At 35.1% G+C, this 24,617-nt stretch overlaps 1 long non-coding RNA gene across 7 annotated transcripts in view; it reads left to right on the forward strand.

Moving 5' to 3' along the window:
* LOC131503747 (uncharacterized) overlaps window positions 1-24,617 on the forward strand; it is a 58,718-nt gene that overhangs the window by 26,742 nt on the left and 7,359 nt on the right. For all 7 annotated transcript variants that reach the window (XR_009257575.1, XR_009257578.1, XR_009257574.1 and 4 more), the window contains 2 exons: window positions 10,432-10,612; window positions 16,594-16,712. This is a non-coding gene — a long non-coding RNA (uncharacterized LOC131503747). The remainder of the gene's footprint in view (window positions 1-10,431; window positions 10,613-16,593; window positions 16,713-24,617) is intronic.

Consider the following 24,617-nt stretch of genomic DNA (forward strand, 5'->3'; position numbering starts at 1 on the left):
CAACTGAAAAGGCCTACCTACACTATGGAAGGCATTCTACTTTACCCAAAGTTCACCAATATAAATGTTACTTTCATCCAAAACCACTCTCGAAGTTGACACATAAAGTGAACCATCACAATTGCCAACAACTGATGGGAGAAGATAGGTTTAATGAGCATTCCTTGGGGACTCCTGAAAATACTGGTGAGTAAAAAGAGGACCCTGAAGGTTGTTATTCTATTACAATAGCAGGGTTAGTGGAATTCAAATCATTACAATTATTTAATTTCATACCATCATGTAAAGCAAATGATTAGGGCCAATGCAAATTCCACTTACAAGTTTTACATTTGCACAATGGGCATCTTGGGCTATAAACCATTAAAAGGTTAGACAGTCTCTGATTTAGAATGTTTAGCAAAATAACATGTTTTTAACATAATATTTAATGACTATTTTTGCTAAAAGGGTGACATTAGAGTATTTAAGAGCATAATAGAATGAGTACATGGGCTCAAACACTGTTTCTAACGGCTGTGAGGCTTTCTGTAAATTTACTTGATGTTTCTATGCTTCAGTTTCCTTATGTGAAAATAGATATACTTATATAACCTTTTTACATGGTTGTTAAGAAAAATAAGTGAGACAATATTGAGCATTTGGCACAATTTTTGTACATAGTCAATACATGTTGACTATTGTTCCTATAATAATTTTAACAGTGCAATTAAGCTATCTAAATGTTTAACTAATTATCAATCCATCCATTTGTCTGCATATATTATACAGCCAAAGCTTTACCAAAAGATAACATTTAACAGTATTGGGAGGACTGGTTAACAACAGCATGAATGTGGAGCTATGACAAGTGAAGGAAATGGTTAATAATATCTGTATTTTGTACTTAATTGGTTTATAATAAGGCAAAATAAAATTTTCTGTGTGAATATGTTTTATTATCTATATAGTATGGATTATATTCAGTGGACACCAGCATACAAGCAAAGTTCCTTTCTTCTTTGTTTTTATTTTAATAGAGTTTATTTTTTAGAGTAGTTTTAGGTTCAAAGAACAATTGTGCAGAAAGTACTGAGATTTTCTATATTCCACTTGCCCCAATATATGCACAGCCTCCTTGATTATCAACATTCTTCCCAGAATGGTATAATCAAGCCAACTGACAAACTTACATTGATACTGACACACTGTTATAATGTAAGATTCACTCTTGGTATTGTACATTCTATGGAATTGGACAAATTTATAATGACATGTATCCACCATTATAGTTTCATAAAGAGTAATTTACTGTCCTAAAATCCTCTCTGCTCTATTCATCCTTCATTCTCCCTTAACCTCTGGCAGCCACTGATCTTTTTAACCATCTCCACAGCTTTGCCTTTTCCAGAATGTCATATATAAATATCATATACTTGAAATTATTTGGTACACAAACTTCTCAAATTGGCTTCTGTCACTTAGTTATGTACACTTACATATCCTCCATGTATTTTCATGGCTTGATAGCCGTTGTGTGTATGTGTGTGCTAAATAACAGCCCATTGTCTGGATGCACCTCAATTTATTTATCCATTCACCTACCGAACTACATCTTGGTTGCATCCAAATTTGGGCAGTTATGAATAAGGCTGATATAAACATTTGTGAACAGGTTTTTGTGTGAACATAAATTTTTAACACTTTGGGGTATATGCCAAGGCACACATAATTGTGCAATGTATGGAAAGAGTATGTTTAGTTTTACAAGAAACTGCAAAAATGTTTTCCAAAGTGACTATACCAGTTTGCATTTCCCTCAACAATGAATAGAGTTCCTTTTGCTCCACACCCTCACCAGAATTTGGTGTTGTTAGTGTTCTAGAGTTTGGACATTTTAATAGGTGTATAGTGGTATCTCGTTGTTGTTTTACTTTGCATTTCCCAATGATAATGATCTTTTCATACGATTATTTGCCAGTTGTACATTTCTTTGGTGAGGTGTCTGTTAAAGCCTTTGGCCCATGTTCTAATAACATGTTGTTTGTTTGGCCCATGTTGTTTGTTTTCTCACTGTTGAGCTTTAAGAATTCTTTGTGTGTTCTGAATAACAATATTCTAGCAAACAAGTCTTGTAAATATTTTCTCCCAATCTGCGGCTTGTCTTTTCATTCTCTGTGTTTTTTGTCTTTTCATTCTTTTGAAAATGTCCTTTACAGAGAAGTTTTTAATTTTAATGGAGTCCAACTTATCAATCATTTCTTTCACGAATCTTGCCTTTAATGTTATATGTCAAAAGTCATCACCAAATGCAAGGTCATCCATATTTTCTGCTATGTGATCTTCTAGGAGTTCTATAGTTGTGCTTTTGCATGTAGGCTTGTGAAATATTTGTAGTTAATTTTTAGTGAAGTGTGTAAGGTTTGTGTCTAGATTTATTTTTTTTCATGTGATATCCTAGTTATTCCAGCATCATTTATTGCCTTTCTTTTTTATGTGTGAATAAGCTTTTTATCCAAAAAATGTCTATTTATTCATCAGCAATCAATTTTTGAATCACTCATACATACAAGATACTACACACTATACTTTCAAAATGAAAGAAAAAAGACATATTCCTTGTCCATAAGGAACTCCATTATCATAAAATATACAGAGAAGTAAATTAATAATTAAAATAAAATCACACACGTGTATATATTCCTGTGAGGCAAACGATTACTCCTATGTATTGGTAAATATAAATTACAATGCACACATATATTACAACATGACATTGTAGACAGCTTAAATACAGAAGGACTTGATGGGAATGATCATCAACAGGATTACAAAATATACTATCTCCAGTTTAGGAGAAAAAAATCTGTTAATTTACCCATGTAAACAATACTTACTAGATTACTATTAAATGGAAATCACTGAGGTGGTTGGGGTAAAATATTGAGTAAAATCAAATACAAATCCTGACGTCATGGAGCTTAGAAATATGGCAGAGATAGAAACATAACTGGTCATAACTCAAGGACAAGTAAGGTACATGCACTAAAAACATCTACAAGAGTACAGAAAAGAAATGATGAAGAAAAGAAGAAATGATGGTTAAAAGCAACAGTGGACAAAATTGCTGTTACCTTAGCAGGAATCAAGGTGTATACTAGCAGTCAAGTAGTATTGTAGTGGTAACTGCTACAGCTTGGCAGGAATTAAATGATAATTTCAGTTATACATGTCCTCAGTGAAGTTGTAAAAAGTACATATTTTATTAAATCTCAGCTTTTGAGTACATATTTCTAATATGCTGTGGGACAAAATGGAAAGTATGCATAAAGTACTTCTGCAGCATACTGAATATGATGGCCACCTAGAGGAAAGAAAGCCCTTGTGTGATTAGGCTGTGAGCTGAACTAAAAACTTCACGAAACATCATTTTTCCTTAAAAGAATGACAAACTGATAAACTCTGGATATTTTGACTTGGGTATTTGTCAGATTTTCTCAAAAATAAACAAGTGACTAAAGTAACTGATAGTATATGCTGACAAGGGAGACAAAATTGAGTTTTCAAGAGAATATTAAAATTTTGGAAAACTTTTATCTGTCACTATGAGCTTGTCAGCTTCACAATATTTAAATATGCTTTGATGAGCTCAAAGTTGCTATTAATGAATGTGATTTTTTTATATTATGTAATGAAATGTGTCAATATTTAATAGATTTTTAGAAATCAATGAACTATATTTTCCAAATGACCAACAAATTGTTATAAAATCATGCATTGGTAACATTCATTCAGACTGCAATATTGATCAATGAATATTAGTGCAATACAGTATAAATTTTAATCGATATGGTTTCAGACTTTGCAGTGTAATCAACATTCAAGAAGCTATCTCATCAGTTTTTGGTGTTATATCAAAGAAGACTATCGATGATCATACGAAAAGACTATTAAAATATTCTTCCATTTTTGGGGGCACCTGGGTGGCTCAGTTGGTTGAGTGTCTGACACTTGATTTCAGTTTAGGTCATGATCCCAAGGTTGTAGAATTAAGCCCTGCATTGGGCTCTGCACTGAGTGTGAAGCCTGTGTGGGATTCTCTCCCTGTCTCTCTCTCTCTTTCTCTCTCTCACTTTTCCCTTCTTTCCTGCTCATGGTCTCTCTCTCTCTAAACAAAACAAAAACAAACAAAAAATATTCTTCCATTTTCTAACTATATATTTTTATGAGTGAATTTGATTTTTTTAATACTGCTACCAAAACAATATACTGCAATAGATTGAATGAAGCAGATATAAGAATCCAATTGTCTTCTTTTCAAGCAGACATCAAAGAACTTTGCAAAATGTAAAACTGTCACTTTTCTAATATTTTTAAAATATTTTTTTCATAAAAAGTGTTTACATGTAGACATGCAGTGGATTTATCATCACCAGCTTAAATAAGTTATTAAAATATTTTAAAAATTTTATAGCTTTAATTTATACTAGATTTAACCCACATAAATAAAAGTTCCTTTGGGACTTTGTGCTGGTTATCACTTATGGCCTCTCAGCTCTGAATCCACTCTGCTCTATGATAATAGAGTTATTCCTTGTAAATATTTCTCCTTTGCCAGTCAATGGGAAGTTAAGGTTGGTTTATAAGAACACTGGAGTGACACTAGAGGTGGAGGAGTTTCATTGCCAGATTTCTGGAGAACATGCTTTCCGTAGCTTTCAATGTCAGGCAGCAGTGATGTAGTCAGGACCCCCAGACACCGCAACATCTGCAGCCCAGCCCAGATCACTACTCTTTTCATCCTCGCTTTAGCTCTGCATGTGCACATGCCAGAGATCCCATCAATCTGCTATTTAGTGAGCAGATCACCCTACCTGTATTGCACACAGCCCAGGAATGCACAGAGTCTACTAGGTTTGTAAAGAGGAGGCCTGTCTAGCCCCTGGTTTCGGCAGTTCTGGCAGTGATACTCTGACTTCCTCTACAAGCCTGGCTACTAGCTTCAGCTCACCTGCTCCTCAGAGGGATCTTTCACTTTGTCCAGTGACTCTGGAACAGCTCTTCCAGACAACTGAGCAAAATTCTACTATCTAGTTGGTTTTTTAGAACTTCAACAAGGTCTGAGTCCCAACCTTGGGGACAGGATTCCCTTTTCAAGTTTGTTCTTTTTGGGGAACTCTCTCTCAGTCCCAAGGTACCCTTAGACTTTATATAGTACATATAAAGATAGACAGGTAACTAACTCTATCTTTATATTTAATCTAGTATAAAAGCTTGATAATAATTATTTACACTGAACTTCCACTATTTAAATTACTGTAAGAGGTTTCTGACTCATTGCTGGACCCAGAGTCCTCAATAATTTCTGAGATGGTAAAAGTGTCCTGAGATCAAAAAGTTTGAGAATGACTGCTACAGGACAGTAAAAAAGTAAATGAAGGTGATGAACACTGCATAGAAGGACTAGGGAACAATATTATTCAAAGCACTTGTCCCTGTAACAATCATTCCATTCTAGGAAAAACTTGGAAATTGAAATGTCTCCTGAAATTGAAGAGAGATATCTTCTTGTGGTTGGAAGAATTTTTTATCCTATGGTTTTAGTTAATAAAACATATTACTTCTGGGACATTTAAAAAAATACGTACTTATCTTTCTCCACAACTCATTTCTCCTTTGGTCCTTCATGTTTCAGTTAATAGCCCAGAATCTGCCCACTTCTGCCCTCTTTTATTACTATTATTCCTAAACCAAGCACCCATCATTGCTTACCTGTTTAACAACAATGGCACCCTAACTGGATCTCAGGCTTCCACTCTTACATCTTTCAGAATAATATCTACTCAGCAGGCTGACATCTACATAGCAGCTAGGGTGATTCTGCTAAAATTTAAATAAAATGATGCCACTCCCCTATCAAAACCTTCCTGTGGTCCCCCCATATAGCTCAGATTAAAATCCAAAATCTTCACAATGGCCTAAAAGTTTCTGCAAAATCTCTCCTTCATGATCTCTCTGTCCTCACCATCTGGTATTGTGCTGGCACTCCTGTTCCAGCCACACTTGCCTCCTTGAAAACATCTCTGTGCTCTAACACAAATGTACTCCTTGATGACGGGATTTTTTTTTTGAATTTTGTTTATTTCTATAAACTCAGCATCCAGGACAATATTTTAAAAAAATTAGTTGGTTTATAAATCTTTTTTTTTTTTTTTTTGCATAAAGTAGTAAAACCAGTCTAAACTGAAATGCTATAGAAATTTAGATTGAATCTAACACTGTAATTTTCTCTAAAGTGAAACCTAATTCCCAAATTTGTCTCTGGTTATGAATATTTTCTTATATTTTACATCCAAAGGGATACTGTGGTTTCATTTCAGGTTAAAACTATATTCCCAAGATAGTGTCAGAATTAAAACATGAATTAGAACTAAGATGTTTAATTAAATCATTCAAAAAACATTCATTGAATGCTCGCTTCGGCAGCACATATACTAAAAAACATTCATTGAACATTTGCCACATTTAAGATACTCTTTTAGCTACTGTGTAAGCCAAGATGATGCAAATATGATCCCTGTCAGTGATATGGAAGATAAAAGAAAGTATATACAGTGGACAATTTCTCTATCAAAATGGCAGACGGTTCAAACATTGTAAATCACTGCTTGTCATCTCCAATCTAAAAAAAATTAAAAGAAACATAAAAACAGGTCAATGAGCATACAGCCTTGACCAAAATAAAGAGGACTGCTCAGAGGCACTGAATTTGTGCAACATTTTTTAAGGGCATCCAAGTGAAATTTACCACAACCAATAAGCTAAGGACCCAAATAATGTCATAGCTCACAAGGGAGATCAGGCAGCCCAGAAGACAAATGGGAGAATTCTGTCCCCAGACTAAAGCACACAACTAATGACCAGCAAACTTCTGAGGAAGATCAACACCATGAATTAGAGGAAAAAAAATCAAATGTACAAAAATGCCCAAGAAAACAAAATTAATTTATTAATCCAGAAATAGATTTTAAATAAATTAAAATTAATAGGTATGTATGTTTTATTCTCATTTTCTAACAGGATATATGATTAGAAAACATACTCTTTCATATGTATCATGGAGACTTAGAAATTCAAAGAGAAAGATCTGTGTGAGAAAGTGAGTTAGGAAAATCTTTTGGGAGAAGTTAGGTTTTTAACCATTTGTCATAGCAAACATGAGATTTAGAGTTATAGAGAAGAAAGACAACATCCATTTCACTTAGGCATTATGAAGGCATATAGGGAAGGCTGAACTTTCTAAAACAGAGGACTGGTGTTAAGAGGAAGCTAAGAATCAAATTTCAAGGCAGAGACAAGGGAAGTTTGAAAAATTTGGATTTGAGTTAACATAACAGAAAATACTGTATGATTGTTAGTAGAGAAAAAACATGTCCCTGGATAGTAGAGAACCAGTTTTAAAGACATTTGCTTTTCAGTACTGAAAGGCAAGTAGTAGCAAGTGATAGAAAGAAGAATCTTAAGTGTAGGAAGGGTTAATGAATACTTTTGTAGGTCTGAAAATTTTCCCTAGGTTGTTAACATCATGCATTTTCTTTCATTAATGTTACACATTTTCAAAATGGTCATCAGTTGATAAATATCATCTATGGACATTTTAATAAATGGGGCTCTTTTGTTGGCACTTTTGCTATTGAGCAGTAAGGTCTATGCACTCTCTCTGATATTGAGTGGGTTTGGATTTACTGTGAACATGAGGGAAAAGCAAGAGTGAATGCATGAACATAGTACAATACTTGCTGTATATCCTTAGTTTGAAATGGGTTCTTATACAGCAATACTAATTGAAATGGAATGTGGTACCTTGAAGTGGGGGTGAAGTCATAAAACAAAAAAGAAATGCAAAACCAAACTCAAAAATCGAGGATATAAAGCAAGGGGCACCTGGGTGGCTCAGTCGGTTAAGCATGAGACTTCAGCTCAGGTCATGGTGTCATAGGTTCATGAGTTTGAGCCCCGTACTGGGTGAGCTCCAGCCCCATTCCGGTTGAGCTTGAGCCCCTCATCATATCCAGTGAGCTCAGCTCTGCTTTGGGATTATCTCTGTGTCCCTCTCTCTGTGTCCCTTGTGGGATTCTCTCTCTCTTTCTCTCCCTCTCTGTCCCTTGTTCACTCGCGCATGCACTCTCTCTCTCTCTCAAAAAATAAATAAAAATAATAATAAAATTAAAAAAAAACACAAAAGCCAACATTGAAAACATACGTTGTTAGCCTTGGAACTGGGTCATGGAAGACGCTTGAATAGGCCTTGAGGAGGCTGTTGGGAAGGCTTAACATTAAGTAAGGAAGCTGTTATTAGAACCTGGAGGAAAACAGATTCCTTGTTATATAGTGATGAGGAATTAAGCAAAACTGGCACCTGCAGTAATATGGAAAATAGACAAAGTAACTAATGACATGAGAGATCCAGCTAAGGAGATTTTTAGGCAACATGTTCAAAGTCAATTATATTCTGAAACTGTGCATCATAAAATGAGAATACAGAATGATGAAATAGAACTTAACTTAGTTTTTCAGGTAGGACATAGAGAAAATATGAGAATCAGGATTTTTCTGGTTTCAAAATATAAGAACTCACCCCCAGTGCAGATCCTCCAAGAAGCAGATGTCAAAATAGGATTAGACTGCAATAAATTTATGGTGGGGGAGGGGTGGTGGTGGTGGAAATAGCTGTGAGGGAAAAAGAGAAGGGAGCCTAGGGAGGGAGGGAGAGGTGGTAGACTGTCATGCAGGCATGACACCTATAAAGGAGAGAGGAAAGGAAAGAAGACTGCATATGCAGAAGCAGAATCTTAAGACTATAGTGAAGCTCTAAGAAATTTTAGCCAGGCCAAAGTTGCTGCGAATTAAGATTGTGGTACAAAAATGCTGGTACCAACAGATGGCGGTCATCTGTCAATTAGAATCCTCGCAGCAGGAAATATGGGTTTTGCACTTTCTGAGCAACCACAGTTCACTGCTTACACTGCACAGTATACTTCTCTACATGTTCCAGGAGCACTTCTCTGTGGTTCCCTGGGACCTCTTTTTCCTGAGAGTAAACTTAGAAGGGAAGATGAACTATAGCTCCCACCATAGTAGCCTATCTTGGAGCCATCAAGAGGAGTCCTCTCCCTTCTCCACTACCCATCCTAAACAACTCTCACTCTCAGAATTTTCTTGGCTGCTTTGGTGGCCCACTAGTGACTAAACCTTAATTTCTGAGAAGCTGAACCCTTGGTAGTCCTATCCTTATCAAATCCAGGTGGTTACATATGCCCATTCACAGTTGCGATGGAACAAGGGAAGGCCAGGAAGTACCCAAGTCCATCACCTGCATTCCGCATATATCCATGTCCTCATTGAGTAAAAAGTAATTATTGCAGTGACTGGGTGGCTCAGTTGGTTAAATATCTGACTCTTGGTTTGGGCTAAGGTCATGATCTCATGGTTTGTGGGTTGTAGCCCCAAGTCGGGCTCTATGGGGGTTCTCTCTGTCCCTCTCTCTTTGCCCCTCCCCTGCTTGTGTGTGCTCTCTCTCTCTCTCTCTCTCTCAAAATAAATAAATAAACTTATAAAAAGTAATTATTGAATAAAACCCAATTATTCTTAGAAATACTCTTTTACCTACTGGTCTCTAGATATAAAATACCCCAAGTGTTGTCAAATGCCCCATGATACACTCCCATCTTTTTAAGTGTTTTCTCTAACTCTATGCTTTCACTGTGTTTTTAGAAGACTGCTTCTGCATTCTACCTATCCATCTATTCTGGAGAGTGTGACATGTGACAAAGCCAGTGGATCCTATGGTCATAAGCCTACTCTAGCATCTCTATTGCTATGAAGTATGTCCCCAGGCCAGATGTTCCCCTGTATGGCATCCCATAAGCATTTGAATAATGTTGTTAACTCACACTTTTCTAGAAGGAAATGCAAACCCATATTCATAATAAGTCTATATACCTATGATGATGAACCATTGGCCTTTTCAAGATCAAAATGGCCTAATGCAGCTCATTTGCTTTCAAGTGCATGGTTTGTCTCCATGAGGGAATAGTGCCATATTGGCAACTAGGCATTGATTTCTATCACTGATAAATTAGACGTTTGAAGGCAGCAGTCGCTAGATTACCTTGGTAAGTGGGAATCGGTGTTTTTGATCCCATATGTAGTTTTTATCTTTGCTACCATAACAATTCCCATCATGAGCACATCATGAGCACTACATCATTGTAGTTCTAGAGTGCATGGTGATGAAGGTTGGCTGTTGTCAACTGGCCAACTCATTTGGTGTCTTGTTTCTTCATTGTCATTTCCATGGTGGTAAGCATTAACATGTGGTATAAAAATCTCCAAATTCTGTGACTGAGCTAACTTGTTCATGAACTAAAGTGGGATTTTTTTCTTTTTCAGTTAGTCTTACAAGATCCCCCATACGGAAGCCATAGTGAAAGCTGGAGCAAGGTGCTATTGCAAATATGAAGGGTGACATGAGGATGTGGACTTCCCACTCATGCAGCTTATTCATGTCCTCTGTTTGTGTTTTGTTCCAAGCCTGGATATTCTGCTTCTGAATCTGTCCACCTCTGACTTGGTGAGTCTGATAGAATCCTACTCATAATAGGAAGTTCCAAATTCACAGTCAATTTATGCTCCAAGGTCAAGCATTTTATCTCTATCATAATAAGTAACACATACAACAGGAACTGCTTCTCAGATGGGGTATAATTCTCTACCAGAAATGGCATCACTTTTTCCCATACTTCCAGGGGTCTGAAATTTTATACTTTCACTCAGGCTTACCATGAGCTTTATCCCACATTTTTCCCACTGCTAATGCCTCCAACACTACAGTGTCTGTCAGATTTTATACTCCAACTATGGTGACCAGCCACATTGGTTTCTCTAAGGCTTTCTTGGTTTTAGCATTGAAAGTCTCATGTCCCAGGCCAGAAACACTGAGATAGCTGGTCACACTACAAGTAACAAAAATGCTTGCTTGCAGGCCCCACAAAAAGCTAGTCTTCGATGTTATTCTGTAGATGGGGTGAAGAAGAATTCTTAAGTGTAACAGATGTTGTCTCCAGAACTCTAAGGGGCTTATTACCATACGCTGTGTGGTAGAGCACACAAGATGCAAGAAAGCATATGCAAGAAAGCATCTTTTATTTTGAAGGAAATACCTGGCATGTCTCTGAGGACAAAATTTCATTGAAGAGGTAGGTATCTGAATTCTGTAGCTGTTATGTCTCAGCTTCTGAGGCTCATGTGACTTTACCTGGCCTGTAGGCTGCCAGCCACCTCTTACTCATTTTGTCCACCGGTATGGCATAATCAATGTAATGATCTGTGTAATATTCTTTGGGATGTCTAGGCATAAGTATTATCTTCGGACTATAGTATGGCAGAAAGTAAGAATATTAACATAGTCCTGAGGCGAACTGTAAATGAATGTTGTTATCTAACTGACATGAATGCAAACTGTTTGATAGCCTTTTCTAATCTGAAACTAATACAGTTGTCAAATTAGTGGTCACATGCAGAGTACCTGAAGTCTTGCTAATTTGTTCATGCAATGATATCACATCTGGCGCAGCAGCTGTCCTTTGTTAAGCCTTCAGTAGTCTACAGTCATTATTCAGAATCCATCAAGTTTTTGGAGTGGTCATACTGGTGAATTAAATGGAGGTTATATATAATAAGACCATCACCCTTGCATTCTTTTGGTCTTTAGTTTTAAACTCTATTCATTCCAGGATATGATACTGTTTCTGATTTACTCTCGTAAAGGTCAGGAGTTGGGGGTAGTTTCAGAGTTTTCTACCTGGCCTCCACTGTGAAATTCTTACTTTCAGTATTATGTGTGTAAGTTATTCTAAGAAACAGACAGAAAGAAGGGATTAAATATGCAAGAGATTTACTCAAGTAAATACTGTGAGGGGAAAGAGTGGGGAAGCCATAGGAGATGGGAAAAAAAAACATCTGATTGTGATGCAGGTCTGTCCACTGTGAAGGAGAGAGAGAAAAAGTATTGGAGAGGCAGATTACCCAACTATAGTGCAGTTCTAAGAAATTTCTGCTGGGCAGATAAGGAGTCGTCAAGCCAAAGTGCCCCATTAGGAGAGTATTTCCTCTTACAGGAATATGCTTAATTTAGTACCCTTGCCACATTTAGTCACTGAGAACAGCCCATGGGAAACATGGCCATATTACTTACATAGTAGATTCTGTGTGTCACAGCTGGGATTATCTGTCAATGAGCTTCACCTGGCAAGACATCTGAGTGGCATGTTTTTATGGCTACCACACCCACTACCGCCAGCTGAGTATTTCCAAGTACTGAAAGGCCTCAAGGCAAATCCAGGATACCATCAGCAAAATATGGTTTCAGGCTAAAAATTAAGCAATTGATGACTATAACATACTTTGTAACACTTCTGAAAGATTTAAGGTGTGCAGCATAAACACTTTCAGTGTATAAAAAGTCTCTCTTAGGCTTGTTTTGTTGAACACCAAGGGTTCTAAGACTCATAGGGATTTTTGTCATAGCACCTTTACAGGGAGCACAAGAAAGAAAAATTAGTAGGTGTGGCTTTTGTCTAATGCAGTAAATGATAAATCAGCACACAAGAAAAGAAACATATAAAATTAAAAAAAAATAGAGCAGCTTAGATGGAAAGAGACAGAGGCAGGGCAAAAAAAAAAAAGGCTCTGAACCCCTCTTCCCCTATTTTTCCAGGCAGGACTTAGGTTGAAACAGCTGCACAGGTGCACGTATGGGTTGCCTTTCACAGGACAGAGGACAGAACAAGAACCTTGAGGGAGCTCATAGTCATGGAGAATTCCATAACCATGGGCCAGGAGATAGGACTGGACTGTAATCTAGAAATTGTCAACTCCTACTGGCTGAATCTTAGAAAAGCTATGGGACAGTGACTACTGTGTACTTCCTGTCCTTCTCATGTCCATCTCTGAGTAGGAGTGCCACTTGCAGTTACCCTATGCCTACCTTACTATTGTACTTGGGTGTGTGAAACAAGATAGCACATTTCTTTAGTTCACCAGCTTTAAGACCAGGAAAAACTAAACTCAAGGACTATACTAGAGGGATCACACTGAGGAGCATCATCCATACCTGGACTGTATTTAGATGACAGAATCTTGGCTCAATTTTGAACCTCGTCCCATAAAGAGTTTAGGCATTTTGAAAGTCTTGACAGAGCCTGATTCTATTTTTCATATGTGATAAATATAAATAATTTGTGGTCAGATGAAATTTTCTTGGCTTTTTAAAATCATGGCAAATTACTTCAGCCTCCTTCCATGAGAGGTCATTTTATGTCCCCTTGCCATGATTACAGGTGAGGTGTGCATTTGCTTCAAGTAACAGAGCCCAGCAGAAGTGGTCCTATGTGACTAGGATTAGTTTATGAAAACTCATGTGGCTTCTTCCATGTTCTCATGCTCATTCATATCACATTCTTTCTTGGAACCCAGCCATTATATTATGAGAATATCAAGCCACATAGAAAGCTTCTCGTAGGTGTTCCAATTGACAGATCCAGTTATGCCTATCCTTTGAGTCATCCTATCCCTGGTATAAGAAAGGCCTGAGAAGAAAGCTCTAGATGATTCCAGTCTCCTGCTGTTCAAATATTCCCAGGTAAGCCCCGACACTGTGAAGCAGTGTTCTGTCCTATTTCTTGGCTTACAGAATCCTGAAGTGTAATAAAATAGTGTTATTTTCTACTCCCGGTTTTGAGTAGTTTGTTTCACAGCAGTAGTAACTATGTCATCCAATATTCCTTATTGGAAAAGCTGAAAACAAAAAAGGTTAGGGGAGCTTGGGTAGCTCAGTCAACTGAGTGTCTGACTGTTGATTTTAGCTCAGGTCATGATCTCAGGGTTGTGGGATCAAGCCCCACATGAGGCTTCATGCTGAGCATTGGAGCCTGCTTGGGATTCTCATTCTCTCTCCCTCTGCCCCTCTCCCCCACTCTCTCTCTCTAAAATAATAATAATAATAATAACAACAACAACAACAATAAAAATATATCTATAATACAATAAAAAACAAAAAAGTTAAGTTCAAAATAAGTCTCTAACTTAAAGACTCTCTTCCATATTCCAAATCAGTTATTTGTTTTTTCCCCTAAATATTTGCAACTACAGCACTTATAGGAGTCTCTAAATCACATACTTCTCCTAAACCATATTCTTGACTTTGGAATTTGAAAGATACACCTACAACAATGCTACTAGAAAGTTTATAATCCCCAAAGAGTATGTTTTGGGATGAAAAACAATATTTAATAATTCATCTTGAGTCATTATTAAATAATGATTGATGTGACAATATTTCATCTTTAGGAAAAGGAGAAAAAAGAATATTTATGTTGTTAGAATATATTTAGAAATATAAATATCCACTGCATATTTTAAAATTCTAAAAAGCCAAAAAGCAAAGTTCAGTATATGAAACACATGTATCTCCTCACAGAAGTGGAAGTATTTACATGTGGAAAAACAGAGTCAACAGGGAGAGAGAAGTGAGGAGGGATGAGAAGGGAACCATATGAAGTATGGAAACACTTAGGGAAATTTTGCATGTTTCTATGGACCATATTTTCTAAAATCACAGAATGTGAAACTAGAATGCCATGTGATTTCTTATTCATCAATTAAAATTTAGTCAATTTCACTCTAGTAGGCATTTTCTTTTGAGCGGCAATATTTCTAGAGCTTAATGTGCCATTTGGGTGCTCAGAAGGGCCTTTGAACAGCCTGTGGTGATAGAACAGACCTTCACTCAGTGAAATCTTGCTAACAGCCAAGAGCAGAACATTGCATTTTGTACCCTTAAGATAATATAATTGTTGGGATGCAATTACTCTTTCATCTTATAGTGATAATCAATCAGTGATTGACAAGTCTAATTAGAAGCCTTGGTACGTACGGCATAATAGCACTTTCTAACAACGTTGTAGCCTGGAAAATCTTTTTAGCAATGCTATAATAAAAACATAATATTTTATAGATAATTCAATTTACATTGCTGCCATTATTGTTTGGAGATATGAAAAGGTTTTATTGGGGTAGAAGAATACTATCTTTCCAAGTACAAATATACCACTCTAATGGTTTTATGGTGTCTCCCAAGACCTCAGTATTTCTGCTCTAAAGGTTTGATGATTTTTCAATTTGGCAAAGATGGATTATTGTATGTGTACATTATCTTCAGAACATAGTGTATTTCAGGTGCATAGATATATTTTTTGATGAAAAACTTTCCCCCTCCTCTTCCCAACTGAGGTAATTCATAATGGGATACAGTAATCAGAAGAGAAATGGCATCTGTTAAAAAATATGGTGCTTGGTTACAATGTCAAGATAAAATACCATATTTTGTTAGGCACTGAAAATATCTAGAAAAATCAGTGCTCATTTCTTTCTATAATATGACATGTGTTAAGAAGTCTCTGAACAGATTTTTTCACATTGAAATATCTTCAAAAATGTTAAACTTCAAACTGGATAATTACACTGTATATTTGTCTTTTAGCATTTCAATTAGGATCTGTTAATCTTGAACTTGTGTTACTTACTTTGTATGCAGAAGGAAAAAGTGGAATTACAGGAAGTATTAAACCATTCTTTTTGTTCTAGATAAAATGATATAATAATGCACAAAGTGCTTTCCTTCACTTTTCTGATATTTCTTTTAGAAAATGAGGCTTTCCATCATACAGAAAGTGATAAATTACTGAGAAGACATACTATTCTTTCTTGCAGTATGTAGACTGCATCAGACATGGATTTTTCTGAGATGCCAAAGGAAAAGACAGCATAAAAAATACAATTATAATTTTGCTCCAAATATCCCAATACAGTAGTTTGAATTTAAATGCCTCCTTAGACATTCTATAATTTAGCAAACACACATTTTCAAAATAAAATTTAAAACTGAAAGGTACATGCAATATCTGGAAAAGCACCAAAAAACAGTCTTTAGCAATATGTGGATATAAAGGAGACTTGGGGATCCCTGCTTCAAAGGGATCAAGTGTAAAATACCACAGAACAAGTACAACTCAGCAATTCATTTTTAAAGACGATTTTTAGATATTATGTAAAGTATGTATGTAAAGCTCTGTGCTGACAGCTCAGAGCCTGGAGCCTGCTTCGGATTCTGTGTCTCCCTCTCTCTCTGCCCCTCCCTGGCTCGTGCTCTGTCTGTCTGTCTCTCTCAAAATAAATAAACATTAAAAAATTTTTTAAAAAAGAATGAAAAGAAGTCACTCCTTGTTTTAGAAATATTTTAAAAGATTAGGGAAATTAACTTGAGATACATACTATAATATAGCTATATACTGTTTGGAATTTTCCATTGAACATAATTTTCATAATCTCTTTATTTGCTATTATGACTTTACATTTTTAATAATATTTTTCTAGGCTCTGTAAGAGCCTGAGCTTAAAGAAAAATAAACTTCAAAAGTTTTAGGGTATGTTTTCAGAACTAGAAGGACCTCCTAGATATTCACAATATTTACTTTGTCTCCATCATCCTGTTAGATATTCCAGCCCTTACATGAGTGTCAACTATATGCTCCATTCGTCATCAGTATCTTCATCAGTAATTACATGCTGCAATCAGTATTTATTCACTGACTTCCAAAAGAGACTAGGTATAGGTAAGATTTGTTTAGAAATATCATACTGCAAATTTAATTAAGTGAGAAGATAATTATTTATTGGAGATGCTCTTGAATGTTCTATTTACTCCTTCTCAACTAATTTACTTTTTTTTTCTCTTTTACTTTATAATACAACTTGCTACCTCCACCTGAATTTGCACAGTATACAGGCTTATTTAAAACAAAATAGTTTTGGATCCAATATCTTAGTTTAACCTCATAAAAATTTAAAGCAAGTAAATTAGAGTACATATTTGACCATGGAGGAAATGATGTGTGTTAGCTCATACACCTAGTTATGCCAGAGATAAAAGTGGAGACAGTTTCTTGATTTCTGGCCCATGTCTTTTCACTGGACTATAGTACTATCTATATCTATAACTATATCTATATCTATCTATCTATCTATCTATCTATCTATCTATATAAATTAATGTACACTGCTTACCTTATAGTCAAGTAAAGCAAGAAAAAGAGGCAAGTGTCCAGATACTATGAGACTTAATGTCATTTTCTAACTTATCTTGACTTTCAGCAGTACTTTACAATTTTAATTTGAGGTCCTAAACCTAAACCTAAAAAAAGAGAGAGAGAGAGGAGAAAGAGAGAGAGAGAGAGAGAGAGAGAGAGAGAGAGAGAGAGAGAGAGAGAAACGTATGAATTCTATGTCTGATTAAGTTAAAAGAAAGCTGAAAAACAATATCAACAAAACTGGACATGGCTTTACTGTTTAAACTACCTTTTCAAAAAGTGGAGAAAACAAAGTATAATATAAGCCCCCAATTTTATTTTAGTAGATATAAAGAGAAAACACTTAGCCTAATAAAGTATATCATATGGAAGCAGTCCTAAAGGGTTTCAACACATATAATCAAGATTCTTTTAGGAGGAAATGTCTCACTGGTTTAAGAGAACGGGAAGAAATTACATTTTCAAGAAGATTTTTTCCATATGTGCTTGTAATAAAGGGTGCTGTTATTAGTTTGACATCTTTTTAAATTAGCCAACATGTTATAATTCCCTCTGTTTGTGTACAGTGAGATTTCATCTCTTTAACAAAAAAAAAAATCAAAGATTGTCCATATCATAAATAAAATACTCTGAAACAGATTGGAAAGGAATATGCCAAATATCCAGTCTGCTTTTCTGAGTCCATTGACAAAACTACACTATATCTGAGCATAAACCATAAGCATTAAATGCCCAATGCCATACCTGGCACATCTCAATTCCTCACATATGCTGTCTTCTCAGCAATGTTCCCTTACCAAATACTAACTTGGAGAACTATAAAGGACATCCATTACACTAAACACCTTAAAAAAACTCCAAAAACCCAACAAAACAATCAATAAACAAAAACCACTCCAAAGAGCCCATGGTGTCTGAACGAAAGGGTAACTAAATTTAATTCTGAAATTATTTGAACATTGAGATACATTGGGTGTTTCAAGGGAAAACTGAGAAGAACCATTACTGATAATACTCTTCAACCGTATATAATTAAATAAATCATTAATTTTCTATTTAAACTGCATTTCTTACAGCAACCATCTAATAAAGATGACTCTATTAGACTCAAATATTATTGAAGACAATTAAATCCTGTCTGGATACAAACTGCTGCCTACAACTTTTCATATACAAGTTGAAACTGTTCACTAAATGGGAAATTATGCTGAAACAGAAATCTTTGGGGGGTAAATGTCAGAGAAGTAAAGTTTCAGGATGAAATAAAACTAAAAGCAAGGGTTCCAAAGGCTTCATTTTGATCTATATAATTTAAAATGGGGGCATCTGGGTGGCTCAGTTGGTTGAGCATCTGACTTTGGCTCAGGTCATGATCTTGCAGTTCGTGGGTTCGAGCCCCACATCAGGCTCTGTGCTGATAGCTCAGAGCCCGGAGCCTGCTTTGGATTCTGTGTCTCCCTCTCTCTCTGCCCCTCTCCCACTCATGCTCTGTCTCTGTCTCTCTCTCTCTCTCTCTGTCAAAAATAAATTAAAAACATTAAAAAAATTTTAATGGGACAAGCTGATATTATAGGTAAACAAAAGTGAGTAAGACATAGTCTTTGATCTTTAGAAGTTATGATCTAATGGGCTGTTGGAAACATATGATTATAAAGTATTTCTAACATAAGAAAGGATAATTGTGTTATGAGGAAAGTAAAAATGTAGTCCTCTGAGAAGTCAGAGGGATAAATGATATCTATGTACTGAAGCTCTGGAAGACTGTATTGAGGAGGTGATGTTTAAATGGCCTTCTATGGATGCCTGGATTGCTCAGTCATTTGAGCAACCGACTCTTGATTTTGGCTTAGATCATGATTCCAGGGTTGTGGGATTGAGCCCTGCATTGGGCTCCTTGCTGAGCATGGAGCCTGTCTCCTTGTGCCCCTCTTCCCTGCTTGCACGCTCTCTCTCTCTCTCTCCAAAATAGAATAAAAATAAATAAGTAAAAATAAATAGCCTTGTAGAGTGATAGAAATTTTAGTAGGCAAGAGATTGGAAGGGAAATTATTCTAGGAAAAAGATAGGAATGAGAAAATTTTAAAAAAGTGTAGAGTTATTTAAGAGAGCCATGAGGGATATATTAAGGAGATTAGCGAAGTATTGAATGTTCTTCAATGTTCAAGTATGGTTTTTAAAAATTTTTATTCATTAATTCAGTAGACAATGGGTGACCCTGTGAAAATGAATAATATTATTTGAGCTATACTTTAAGAAAATGAATCTTCTGGTAAAGGAGACAATTTATTGGATACTCTAATTCAGGGACTATTACAACTTTCTAGGGAGGACATAGTGATGTTTCTTACCAGAGTGATAACATTAGGAGTGGAAATCAAAGGATGTTACAGCAGTTACAGAAAAATAGAAAGTAAGTCTTACCTTGAAGGGAAAAGAGACGTAAGGAAGAAACGAGACAAAGGAAAAAGAAATATAACTTTGAGGGTGTTAGTTAATTGGGATGATGGCATAGATGTATTTTAAGTAATATGCGAATAGACATGGAAAGTAGGCTGGGGCCAGAGGAGATTATAAATAGTAAATTCTTTAATAAAAGGGCAGCTGGGTGCCTAGAATGTGTCTTGGGGGAGACTGAAAAGGGGTGTTAGTGTTAATAAGACACGAATATAACTTATACATCCCTCCTTCCTTGCTATTCAAGGATGAGACTAGCCTAGCCCTCATCTTTAGTCTGTGCAAATATCACTGTACCTCAGGAAATTAAATTTCTCATTGAAAATTAATACATTGACACTTCGATGTATCAGAGATATTTTTTATATATTTGATTAGCATGAATGAATTTTTATGCCAGAGAGGGTCTGGTCTGATCATTTTCTGAAATACTGAGTTCTTGAACTTCCTCAGATGAGGACCAGATTCATACTTGAATAGTAAGGAGGGAGGGTTGCATAAATTGTGTTCATATCCTATTAACAACTTTGCATTTCAAATTCTAAGTTAATTTTTGTGTTCAAGAAAAGCTTGAGCAAAATTCATCTATTCTAAGATGACAAGGGCTTTCGGGAAATAGAGATATGGGAAGAAAAACTGTAAATCTCTACATATTTCACTTTTCCAATCTGTGCAAAGGAAAGTAATAATAGTATCCACCTTGTGGAGATACGAATGGTAAATCAGATTATACATGAAATTATTGAGAACAGTGTCCAGCACATGATAAGTAGCACAATTCGTGTTGACTATGATGATGATTTAGATGAAGGCGAAAAAAGTGACAATAGAAAGAAAAGTAGAAGAACAAGGAAAAGAAGATGTAGTTTTCAAAGAGGCTAGGTCCAGAAGATAGAACATTTTTAAATGAGCTATTTGATGGAAAGTTCAATATTCCCCCTTATTTTCTCTTCTGGAAAATGATTTATCCTACAGAATTTTAGTTCACTGTAAAGTGTGTTTTAAGATTTGCCTACTTGTTTGTTTCCCACAGAATATTAATATCCATGTGAAAGTGAAAGAATTCACACCTCAGAAATAAAGCCTATTCAAAACAAAATTGCAATAACATAAATAAGAACAAAACAGACATTATTGTGATGTGCACATTTCACATGATGGAAACAATAGAAATTTTAGCTGACCACATGTTACTTATGTTATTTAAATCCTATATATTAGATTAGGATAGTGCATTTGAAAACTGACTCTGAGTTGCATTTAAGAATTTTTATTATCTTGGCCAGCTACATATGTTAACACATTTTATAATGAAGTTATTTTATAACAGCTTTCAAAAAAACAGACCAAAAAAAATAATAATAAGCTGCCAAGCTTCAAAAGGAGATAGCAATCCATGAGTGAAATGTTTTGCTTTTCCCCTTAATCTAAATGGGCTGCTCAATAACTTGGTATTAAAAGTCAGTTCTAACTTTGGTCTAAGTACCAACTTTTTCAATTTTATGGTTATCTATAAACCTGGATTTAGTATGTGACTCTTTCCCAAAAGCTATAATTTTGGACTTACTGTAATTAAATTTAAGTTCTTATCTACTAGAAAGGATGGTAAAATATCTTTCAAATATGTGAAGGGTCAGGTCTTCAGAAGGTTGTGGGCAAGGGTGGTGAGGGTATCTATGATAAGAGCTCACATTTTCTTTCACCTCAGGAGTAATACTTACAGGATAATAACTATTCACATTTAGTTCACTGAAGGGAACCATTAACTGTTGGTGTATTCAAGTAACTAGCAAAAGCCAATTTTAAATCAAATTAAATTGATGGATGCTTGTGGCATATTGACATTTGGGGCCATGACTGTAAAGTTCCTGAGGGTTAATTGTTCTTTGCTTTCAACCCATAGTGCAATGTCATCAATTAGCAGAGAATTAATAAGTGCTAATTGAATTGAACAGTTAAAAAAAGTGAAGACATTAGAATCAAAGTATAAAATATAGAATTTTAGAATAGATAGATAATGTAGATTTAGATAATTTAACCTTAAGCCCCTTTATATTCTGAGACAATATGTAGTCTCTAAATTCTCAAATAGCAATAGACAAAGAGTTTTGTATATTGTTGTTAGTGGGCAACATAAGGAGGGGAAATCTAAGGATACACTGATTAAAATGAAGTAGGAAGCAAATATATATACAAAAAGATGAAACAAAAAATAATAAAATAATGGATTCAAAGTGAAGTCAAGGAATAAATCAGTGAGTTCATGTGGCACAAAATAAATTTGTATCAAAAATAGGTAGATTCTCAAGAAGATATAAAAGTATGACATTTTTCCTTAAAGACTATAGATAAAGGAGTGACATAGTACCTGGCACGGACATATGTGGGGCATTTCACTGAAATACTCTAAACATAAAAGCAGCCTATGATTTTGAAGAGAGAATCATTTTGGGGACTGAAGAAGAAATAAGACTGAAACTCTGGAGTCTCAAAAATTTACAATTGTGGAAATAGAAGTTTAAGAAATAGCTTGATAGTAATCAATACAATGAAACTACTAGACAAGCAAGGGACAAAAAGATATAGACAAACAGCAAAGAGGCTTTTCCGCAAAAACATTTTCATCTCCAGAGGGTCTTAATTTCTCTATCAGGTGAACATGGAATGTGTCTATGTTCAGCTCTTTCTTCTACATTGGAGATGGGAGTCCAATAGCGTATGATGCGAATTCAATCCTATATGCTTTATCTTCAACTTTAACTTAATTTTCTTGGTATAAACTGTGAAAATATGATTCTTGACCAAACTTTTTTGATCAATTTTAATGATTTTTGCGAATTCAGTAGGAATTAAAGAGAATTTGGAGCCACAAAATGACAGATTGAGATGCATGTCCTGTGCAAATTCTCATAGCTAGATACAGGGAGGCAAAATGGTACAGCCAGAAATATCAAGGGAAGAATGACATATATGGCTTCACATGCCGACATTCGAAGGCATGAGAAATTAAGTTAGATATGGAAAATTTATACGCCAGTTTCCCTCTGTTCTTTTCCATTTTCTGGATCTAATATAATCTCTAGATTTGGCCCCTTATTCACATAATTTAAAATAATTTAAAATAATAAGTAATGATTTGAAAAAAAAAACATGTTTATATCTTCACTTCCAAGTATATTTTTAACTGAAAAGGTAAAGGAATCAGAAGTCTATATCCTCTAAAAACATCACATTTAGGATTAGATTTGATTCTATTCATTTTTAGATTAGATTATACAGACTGCATTAAAGAAGAAAATGAGGACACAAAATGCCTTTAAGGAAAATGTCTATCTACAGTTTCAAAATCACTTAAAAATGGAAGTGCATTTCATTATTAAAACTTATATGGTAAGTTAAATATTTATTCTTGGCTTTTCAATTTTAGATTAAGTGTGCTACTACCTATTTGCAAAAAACAAACAACAACAACAACAAAAACCAGAAAACAAATGTACCAACATTATAGCTGGATACTTTATTTTCTAAAAATAAATTATAGAAGAATCAAATTCTAGCAACGGGAATCAGTCGTTAGCATTCTGATTTGTTTTAAGATGCTCCCATGACTACAGCATGCAGAGAAATTTGAGAATCGCTGCATAAAATGATTTGGCCAAAGTCTCGCTGTTTCAAAACCTGAGGGAGACTACAGCTTCCCTACATCCAGAACATTACTTGTTCTGATGACTCTACCACAATTACCTATCTTTTTTTTTAGATCACAATACAATGGACATAATAGGTGTGATTCATCGTGTAATCAAGAATGGAAAATTAACAGTAAATTGAGGTCCAGATGCAAAGAAACTGGCTTGTTTTCTGTGTTTACACTGTGATTGTCAGTGACCATTATCTGCTGGGTCCAAGTAATACTGGAAATAGCTTCTTCAGGTCAGTAATATCAGCCAAAATAATGAAATAGTAGCCGTGTCAGGAAGCAACCTCACCTGACTCCTCTATTAGTTGGGAGAGAATATAAAGTGACCTGCCCTCTCTAACATGATCTTAGACCAATTATTATAGTGCATTGTTCTCAAAAGGCCAAGATATCTTAAACCAATGCCCATCGATAAAAGCTTTTCCCATAAACTCCTCCTATTAATTAAATCAAATGTAGCTTTTAAATTGATGAGATTGCAAAGATAAGTTATTCCTTAAGTTTAGTATATTTATCAATAAAATAATGTAAAACAAAACTATGAGTAAGAATACTAAAACATTTAGGAAAAGAATTGTGCTCTCCAATTTCAGTTGTCCCTGTGTGTTCCTATAATTTAAAGAATAGAGTTACTGAGGAAAAATTTAAAAACAAGCAAAAGAAAACAAAACAAAACCCTGAACAGTTAGTGAACATCCAAAGTATAAAATGTGGTTTCATGTCATGTCTATTTTGGCTTTTACTGTATAAAATGATCCTGAAAGTGAACTTATGGAAAATAAAGGGTCATTAAACTAATATTGAAGACTCTAAATAAAAAGGTCTACTATTGCTTTAGAAAAGTGAGATTTATATATTGACGCATTTAACATATGTGGTCTATTTTCAGCATCAACTTAGAAGAAATTGTAGAACCTACTGAGAAGCCAAAACATACATTTTTGTTGCTTCCAAAAATTAACATCAATCCACTTTTATATGCTGGTTTCAGAAAACAAAGATATAAAAGATAAAATAAGTTATTTTACCTATATTAACTTTGAGACACCCTTAAATCCAATGTGTAGTTAGGATTGAATTCCTAATACTTATATATAGTAATTCTAAACGTTCCTTGGAAAATTCTGATGCCTACCAATATTTATTTAACAATGACAAAGAAGCACCTTAACAATATTTTTGAAGCTTTGTGCCATTCAGAAGTTGCTTTCAATTTCCAGAAGGACATGTTATAAATGGAGTTACTTTCACAAAGCCCTTGAGTAGAGTGTTTCATT

This window comes from Neofelis nebulosa, chromosome 2 (genome assembly GCF_028018385.1).
Source record: "Neofelis nebulosa isolate mNeoNeb1 chromosome 2, mNeoNeb1.pri, whole genome shotgun sequence".
Classification (NCBI taxonomy): domain Eukaryota; kingdom Metazoa; phylum Chordata; class Mammalia; order Carnivora; family Felidae; genus Neofelis; species Neofelis nebulosa.